The 9,585-nt window shown below is 43.2% G+C and overlaps 1 long non-coding RNA gene across 1 annotated transcript in view; it reads left to right on the forward strand.

Moving 5' to 3' along the window:
- Positions 1-3,796, forward strand: part of LOC138153894 (uncharacterized) — a 4,498-nt gene extending 702 nt beyond the window's left edge. The window contains exon 2 of the long non-coding RNA XR_011166496.1: positions 2,887-3,796. This is a non-coding gene — a long non-coding RNA (uncharacterized lncRNA). The remainder of the gene's footprint in view (positions 1-2,886) is intronic.
- Positions 3,797-9,585: the final 5,789 nt, after the last annotated feature.

Here is a 9,585-nt window from a genome sequence, read left to right on the forward strand (position 1 = left end):
AGGCCTAGCAAAGATCCTTAGAACACAGAATGTCAGGGCTGGAAGGGTCCTTAGAACACAGAATGGCAGGCCTAGCAAAGATCCTTAGAACAGAGAATGTCAGGGCTGGAAGGGCCCTTAGAACACAGAATGGCAGGGCTAGCAAAGATCCTTAGAACAGAGAATGTCCAGGCTGGAGGGGCTGTTAGAACAGAAAAGGTCAAAGTTGGAAGGAACCTGAGAGGCCATCTGTTATAGCAGCTCTTTGATCTCCAAGATACCCTAAGCAAGGTCAGAAAAAAGACAAGCCTCTCTGTCCCCATTGTAGCCATGAGGCCCAAAGAGATTAACTTATTTATCCCAAAGTCAAATGATAATAACAACAACTAGCATTTTTATGGCACTTTATGATTTGCAAAGCATTTCACATACATTGTATTTGATTCTCACAACAACACCAGAAGGTAGCTGATATTATTCCTTCCGCCCCTGTAAAAACTGAGACTCAGAAGGGTCAAGTGATTCACCCAGGGTCACACAGTTAGGAAGGGTTTGAGGCAGAATTCTATCTCAAAGCTTCCTGATTCCAAGTCCAGCCCTCTACCCACTGTACCACCTGTCTCAACTTCCAGCCCTGCTGGAAGAAGGACTAGAATCCAAGTTCAAGAATAATCCCACTACTGGGGGAACCAGGAAACCTGGCATTGGACTCCAGACCTGCCATGAATTTGCTGTAACCTTAAGGGAGTCACTACCTAGGCCTCAGTTTCCTCCTTGGGAAAAGGAGGGGAATTGAACAGAGGGTTTCTCACGTGCCTTCCAACTTCCACCTTTTCTGTTCTAAGGGCCCACCCAGCCCTGACATTCCATGTTCTAAGCGTCCTCCCAGTCCTGACAAATTCTAAGGGCTCTATAAATTGTGATAATTAAGCCTTCTTCCAACTGATAATCTGTTCTAAGGCCTTTCCTTCCCAGTTTGACAGTTTATGTTCTAAGATTCAAGCCCACATAGCTCAGACATTCTATAGACCCCTAACCTGATGCTCCAAATCTCTTGGCTCCTACAGCCAGAGACCCAGAGGTGATGCTCTCCCAGAAGGAGGGTGCCTGATGGTAATAATCACAGAGGTGGGAAAAGGTGCTCTCTCCCTGGCCTTGCTCCCAGAGTCCCTCTAGAATTCCTGGATTCCCCTGAGATCTGGCCAGATGACTCCCTCCCTTTCTTCTGCAGGCAACTGTGAATTACCAACAGCCACTTTGGTTTGGCCCTGGAGTACCAGAGCAGGAGAAAGCTGACCTCTGTTAGGGGGGCTGGGCCCCCAGTGCTATCTCAGAGAGCACTTCAAATGCTTGACTCACTAACGAAACTGCATGCCAACTGTCCCCTGGGGGAGGGGGTGTTCTGGGGCCATGGAGGAGTCTCGAACTATCCCCCTGAAGCAGCACATTGGGAATTAATTCAGCTAAGCCCCAGGTCATGGGACCTCCAGAGAGAGAATCCTAGAATCTTACTGTTGAATGGGACCTTAGAGATCAATTTTTATTAAGTACTTCCTGTGTACCAAATATTAAACTAGCTGCTAGGAGGAGATAGGGAGTTTATAAGATCATTAGACTGTCCAACTTGTCCATTCCGGCTTCCCCCTTTCCCCTTCCCCCCCTCTCCCCTTTCCTCCCTCCCCCCTCTGGATCGCCCCACTGCAAGACTTCTCTGTCTATGGTCCCTGACAGGCAGCCAGCCTTGATTCTCAGTGAACATTCACCAGTCTCCCCAACCCAAGCCCTTCTTACCAGTCAAATGCACCACTGCAACAGCTTCCCAATTGGTCTCTGATACATCTGCCACATGGCTGCCAAACTGATATTCCTACATCACAGACCCAACCATGATACTCTCAATACCCACTTTAAAGGAGAGGAAAGGAGAGGAGAGGAGAGGGGAGGGGAAGGGAGGTGAAGGAGAAAGAGAGGGGAGGGATGAGAGATGAAAGAGACAGAGAGGAGAGGGAGAGAGACAGAGGGGGGGAGAGAGAGAGAGAGAGAGAGAGAGAGAAGGACAGAGACAGAGAGAGAGAGAGCCCTCAATGGCTCTCTATGGCCTAAAATGTAGACCCCTCCATTTCCCATTTAAAGTCCTCCCCATCTGGCTCCCACATATACATATTAACCCCATTCAGTCACTCTTCTTTCCAGTCAAACTAGCCTAGTGGCTCTACTCTTGTAAAAAAGATTACCTCTCCCAGCCTCTGTGTATCACTGATGGTCCTCTGTAGCTGGAACACAATTATTGATACCTTATAGAATCCTTGGGGCAGCTAGGTAGTGCAGTGGATAGAGCACTGGGCCTGAAATCAGGAAGATTTGAGTTAAAATCTGGCTTAAAATACTTATTAGTTGGGTGACCCTGGACAAGTCACTTAACCTGGTCTGCCTCAGTTTCCTCATCTGCAAAATAAGCTGGAGAAGGAAATGGCAAATCACTCCAATATCTCTGCCAAGAAAACCCCAGACAGGGTCATGAAAAGTCAGAAATAACTGACGCACCATCACCACCACTGCCTTATGCTGAGTGAAAATCTATTTCCCTATAATCCTACCCAGAGGTCTCTGTTCTGTTCCTTCTTCCTCATAACAGCCCTTCAGATACATGAATATAGAATCATTCCCCTCTCTCTCCAGAGTCTTTGCTTTTCAAGGAAAAGACTGCCTCTTGCTGTGGAGGGACTTGGTACTCCAGTCACATTCAGTGATTTCACGCATAGAAAATCAATTTGGTTTCTCAAACAAACAGGATTTGGGAAGCCCTCTCACACATCCTCTAGATTTAATCAGAGTGAGTAGCCTTTCCTGGTAATGAACACAGACAGACCAGCATGCCTGGTTAACAAGACCCTCTTAATTTTGCAGGCTGTTTCCTTACTGAGAAGCGTGAGGGGAGAAGACCCGGCCTCAGAGAAGAGGAGCTGATATCTTGCCATCAGAGAAGCCGATTTGAAACATAAGAGAGGTTCAGAACCCAGAGGCAAAATGTATGATAACCAATACATCCTGCATGGCCGACCCACAGCAGGCTCCATAGTAATAGCTGACATTTCTATAGGTTCTATTCTCACATCTAGTTCTATATTTTACAGCTTTCAAAGTGATTTCCATAAGTAGCACCCACCCTAGGCTCACTGATATAAATCATACTTGAACTTCTTAGGGGGACTGAATCCTTAGAGAGCAGATATTCTTCATCTCTCAGGATTCTAGGGGTAATCCTGAGGAGCCATGGGTCTTGAACCATTATTCCTGAGCCCCCAACAGTATTGTCCCCAATAACAATCAGCCAGTAGACTTCATTATCTTATAGAAAATTGACTTGTTGAGAAACTATAGTATGAACAGTTGGTATAAAACATTCCCCCCCAAATCAAGGACCTACATCACCTAGTACACACAAGGTCTCTGAAGAGAATGGGCTCAGGCTTAAAGTAGAGGGATAATAAGATGTGGTAAAGGGGTACCTCCCACTCCTTTTCTCCCTTTGTGTGGTCCTTACCAATTTCCCTTAGGTATAACTTCCTTCCAGGTGGGGATCCCATAACTATGGAGGTACAAACCTGGGTCTTACCTTCATCTTGGAGGGTCGCACTTTGTGAAAGTGCCACATGTCCTTAGATGTCCTTAGACATCTTTTTACATCTGTCTGCAACCACTTGCACTGACCTCATTCACACTATTCTCATGACCACTGGGGACAGGGAGCTCTATTTTATATCCTTTTTCATATATGTGTTTTTTAAACAACCACTATTAAAGCAGTTTTAATTAGATTTTATGGTTTGCAGGGACTCAATACTTTTTTTTAAGAAGGAAAAAAAAACCAAACTTTGAACCTTTTGGACTAAGCCAAATTTAGGTTTAGCCCACAATAACATTCTTAGCAGCCTCTGACACAGTTGATCAACCTCTTCTCCTTGATACAGTCTTCCCTCTAGATTTTCATGACACTTGTGCCTACTGCTTCTGTTTCTATTTGGCCATTCCTTCTTAGTCTCCTTTGGTTTCTCAGACAAACAGGATTTCATAAGTCCTTTCACACATCCTCCAGATTTATTCAGAGTGAGTACCCTTTCCTGGTAACAAACACAGACAAACCGGTCACTCTGGATAATGAGACCTCCCTGGCCTTATGCGGCAGGTTTTGTGTGCTGCCTGCTTCCTGTGAGTGTCCTCCAAGACTGTCCTGGGTCTGCTTCTCTTCTCATTCTCTACTATTTTACTTGCTCATCTCATCATCTCTCATGTATTCAACAATCATCCCTATGCAAATGATTCTCAGATTTATTTATTCAGCCTTAACCTCTCTCTTGACCCCTGCTCTTCCATTTTCAATTGCCCTTTGGACATCTCAAACTGTATGTCTCATAATCATCTTAAATACGTGTTCAAAATAGAAATCATAATCTTTCCCTCAAAACCCTTCCGTCTTCCAAATTTCCCACTTATTGTTGAAGGCACCACAATTTTCCTTGTTACCCAGGATCCCAAGCCCCATGGCATCTTTTTGCTTCTCACTTTCTTTCAGTCTCTATACACAGTCTGCTGCCAAGTCTTAACGTCTCTTGTATGTTCCCCATCTTCTCTCCTCTGACGCTGCCACCACTCAATGCAGGTCCTTGTCATTTCACCTGGACTGTTACAATAGCCTCCTTGTTTCAAATCTTCCTCCCCTCCTCCCAGCTCTAATTCATTCTCTATGCAGCTATTAAATTGATCTTTCTAAAGTACAGGTCTTACAACTCCAAAAGACTCATGATGGAAAGAGATATCCACATCCAGCGAAAAGAACTATAGAGTTTGAATGCAGATCGAAGCAAACTATCTAAATAAATAAAGTACAGGTCTTACCATGTCACACACACACCCCCACAACCTCATTCAATAAGTTCCCTATTACCTCCAGGATCAAACATAAAATCCCTGGCTTGCCTCTGAAAGCCCTCTATAACCTGACCCCTTCCTACCTTTCCAGTCCTTTTACAGCTTGCTCCCCTCCACTGACTCTGAGATCCAGAGACACTGGCCTCCCAGCTTCTACTTCCTTCCATTTTCATTGGTTACCCCCACCCCATGCCTGAACTGTTCCTCCTCACTTCTCTCTTCTGGTTTCCCCGGCTTCCTTCAAGTCCCAGATAAAATCCTACATAATGCAAGAAGCCTGTCCCAGTCCCCCAAACGCTGGTGCCTTACCTCTGTAATTATCTTCAATTTATCTTGCATGTACATATCTTATATGTATGTACCTGCTTGCATGCTTTCTCTCTCCATATATACATACATATACTATATGTGCATATACACATATATGTATGTATGGATGTGAGCATATATATATATTTGTATATGTATACATACATATGTGGGCACACACACACACACAAACACACAGCGAGCTCCTTTAGGGCAGGGGCTGTTTTTTGTGTTTCTTTGTATCCTCAGCCAACTCTGTTGAGTGTTATTAAGCACCTACTATGTATCAGGAAATGTGCTAGGTTCCTGGGGACCCAAAGACATAGTTTCTAATCTCAAGGACCTTACATTTCAACAGGTGCAATGTGTCTACATACATATACACGTATGTAAAATAGACAAAAGGTCATTTGGAGAATCGCATTAAAGATTTCATGTTGGAAGCGGACCCTGAACTGAACTTTGCAGAAAAACAAGATTCCATGAGATGGAGGTGGGAGGAGGGAAGGGTTCATTGCAAGAATGGGGAGCAGATTGTGTAAAAGTAAGGAGGCAGGAGGCAGAATTCAATGACTCCAAAGGCAAGAAATGAAATGGCCCCTACCCTCAAGGAGCTTATGTTCCCTGCCCTATTTGTTACTGTTGCTGTTTAGAAACAACCTATCTTGCTCAGGGAGAGGTGTATGTCCCCTAATGTTAGTTTTTACAGAATAACATAGGGTCTTATTGCAACAGTTCCAGATGTGCTGGAAACAATCTGCCCTGAGAATTATAAGACTTGGATTCCAGATCTAACTCTGTCATTAACTGACTATGTGTCTTTGGAAAATCTCTCTAGGGTTCATCTGTAAGAGTATGGGTGACACTGTTGGACTAGACTGTTTCTGAGGTTCCTTCCTCCCAGCTCTAACCATCTGTTTTTTTAAGATTCAAATGTGACTTTTCACATTGTTTTCCTAATGTACTTTAGTGGGAGCCTCCCTTAGCTCCTGGCACCATCTGCTGGTCTTTGTGGGAACTGGTTCCCAATCAATCAAGGTTCTAGCAAAAGTACCTACCTGTCAAGCACTGGAGATTGCCGCTGTCTGTCCTTCGTTCTCCAAAAGGACCATGACACTAGGAAGTTGATGCCATGATATATGAGTGAACTGGATTTAAGTGAGGCAGGGCTGTGCAGAGTCATCAGCCTCACTTTCTCCTCCAGAGCCACCTGGGTCCAGTGGCCAGATACATATCAGGACAACTGAAGATGGACCACAACAAGCCCAAGAATGAAGCTATCCCTTCTCTGGAGGTGTTTACATTCTAATGGGGGAGACAACCTGGACACAATCAAGCACATACAGAATGAATATAAGGGGAAGAAATACAAATTAGTTAAAATACAAGGTAGTTTGAGAGAGAAGGCATAAGTTGTTGGGGGATCAGGAAAGGCTTCTCCTAGAAGGGGTGAATCTTGAAGGAAGAGTGATTTTATCAGTCCATCAGTCAAGAAGCATTTATTAAGCACCTACTGTATGCCAGGCATTGTGGTAGGCATGAGGCAAACAAAACCAAAGAATGAAACAATCCCAACTCCTAATGAACTTTCATTCAAATGGGGAGACAAATACAGATATACATATATATATATATATATATATGGTAAATATAAAGGGAATAAATACAAATGTATACAAGATACTAGGAGAGGGAGGGCACTAGTATTTGGAAGGATGAGAAAAGTTTTCATAATAGAACATGGAGGTTGAACTGCATCTTATTCCCTCCCCCCCCCCACTTAATAGTATGTTATTTTTTCCAATCACGTTAAAATAGTTTTCATTTTAAAAATTTATTTATAATTTTTATTTTACTTACATTTATTTTTCTAAGATTTTGAGTTCCAATTTTTTCTTCCTCCCTTCCTACTTCCTCTCCCTCCTCCCCAAGATGACAAACAATCTGATATAGGTTATACATGTGTGATCATGTTAAAGGTATTTCCACGTTAGTCATGTTGTGAAAGAAGAATCAGAACAAAAAGGGAAAGAAAATGAAAAACAAAAAGAGGTGAAAATAGTTTGCTTTGATCTGCATTCAGACTCCATAGCTCTGGATGTGGATGGCATTTTCCATCTCAAGTCTTTTGGAATTGTCTTTGATCATTGTGTTGCTGAAAAGAGCTAAATCTATCATAGTTGATTATCTTGAGCTGCAATCTTAAAGGAAGAGAGAGACTCTTTAAGGTGGAAATGAGGCGTGGAGTCAGTGCATGCCAGCATATGGGACATCCAGTGAAAAGACAGAAGGTCATGTGCTAGAGGGAGAAAGCCAGTTTGGCTAGATAGCACAGTGTGGGAGGGCGAGTAAGGTCCAGTGAGTTAGACAGGGGCAAATTTTAAAAGCTGAAGAGTGAAATTTCTATTTCTAGAGGCAATGGGAAGCCATTGAACATTGATTGGATAGGGGATTGACATGGACAGATCTGGGCATAAGAAAAATTAACTTGGCAGTTCTGTCTAGATGGACTGGGATGGAGATGGACTTGAGACAAAGAGACCAGATAGGAAGCCATTGCAACAGTCATGGCAAGAAGCTTGAAATAAGGTGGTGACATGAGTAGAGAAAATAGGTCAGATGTAGAAGTGTCATGGTAGAAACCACAAGATTTGGCAAGTGACTGGATCAAAGGGTAAGGGAGAATCAGGAGTTGATGATGCCAAGATCATGAATCTGGCAGACTGTAAGGATAGTGGTGCCTTCAACAGAATAAGGAATTTGGGGAAAGGGGAAGGTTTCTGAGGTTTGGTTTTAGATGTGTTGAGTTTGAGATGCCCAGTAGATTGTAGTGAAACTCAAGGGGAAAAATGAGTCTAGAGACAGACATTTATCCTTACCCCCAACCCTCCTCCTCCTTGCCTCCCCCATACACATCTACTGTGCTGTCTCCCAATCTCCCCATTTCCAAACCAAGTGTTGGTTCCTCAGGGCAGTTACAACCTAAACCAACCTCCCTCTACCCACAGCAACTGTAGGGTTGTGTTTGGGAAAGTTCAACTCTGGTTGTCCACTCCCTCCCAAGTCATCTCATGGGTATGACTGGGAGCCGTGACCAGTAAGAGTCCCATCTCCCCTTTTTGGGCTTTGACTGGAACCAAGGATCCTGGAGCATGGAGAGATTATAATCTGTATTGCGGATCTCATTCCATCATTCCTCCCACAAAACCCACCATCTCGTGGGGGGGGGGGCACTAAACTCACACTTATTTTCCATAACCTCTTTCCCCTTCCCAACTTCACAGCCCTCTATCCAATCAGTTGCCAAATTGTCAGACTTCCACCTCTCTCACATTTGTCCCCTTCTTTTTGCTCACACAGACACTACCTTAATAATTTAGGAATCATCACCTCTTGCCAGGACTATCAGCAGTAGCTTTCCTTATTGGTGTCCCTTCTCTGCTCTAATTCAGAAACCACCCAGCTGTTTTGGAATTTTCCTAAAGCACTGCCCTGACCATGCCACTCCCCTACTCAGTAAACCCCAATGGCTCCCTATGGATTCAAAGATTATTTCATCTTTATTCTGGTCTTCCTTAATTTCTATTTTGAGTACTTTTTATGTCGGACATAAATAGTAATAGTAATACTACCCAGCATTTATATAGCGCTTTGAGATTTGCAAAGTTTTTTTTTTAATAAATATTATCTAATTTCATTCTCACATCAACCCAGGAAAGTAAATTTTTTATTTATCCTCATTTTACAGAAGAAGAAACTGAGGCAGACGGGGTCACACAAAATAAGTAAACATACACATATTGAGAGCACATGCTCAAAAAAATTTTATTGATGTAGTGCTACTGTCAAAAGTGTTTGGAAAGAACCAGAAGGCTTTATGTGATAAAAACAATGTTGCAAAGGCAAACAACTTTGAAAGACTGATCTACACAAAGACCAACCACAACCCCTGGGACTCATTTAAAAACATGCTATCTACCTCCACAAAGAGTTGATGGACTGAAGAATTCCAAATTAAAACACACACACACATATATATGTATATATACTATATAAACACATATATGCATAAATGTGGGTGTATATATCTATATATAGACAGACAGATTACACAAATATTTGCTACGGTGGTCAGAGTACTGGACCTGGAATTCAGAGACACTCCTTTCCCGTTCAAATCTGGCTTAACACACTTCCTAGCTGTCATTTAATCCTGTATGCCTCAGCTTATCTGGAGAAGAAAAGGGGAGAGAGACAGAGAGAGAGAGAGACAGAGAGAGAGAGAGACAGACAGAGAGAGACAGAGACAGAGACACAGAGACAGAGAGAGAGAGAGAGACAGAGAGAGAGAGAGACAGAGAGAGACAG

This window comes from Petaurus breviceps, unplaced genomic scaffold (genome assembly GCF_028583685.1).
Source record: "Petaurus breviceps papuanus isolate PSGF00001 unplaced genomic scaffold, PetGlider_PUasm1.0 91041, whole genome shotgun sequence".
Lineage (NCBI taxonomy): Eukaryota > Metazoa > Chordata > Mammalia > Diprotodontia > Petauridae > Petaurus > Petaurus breviceps.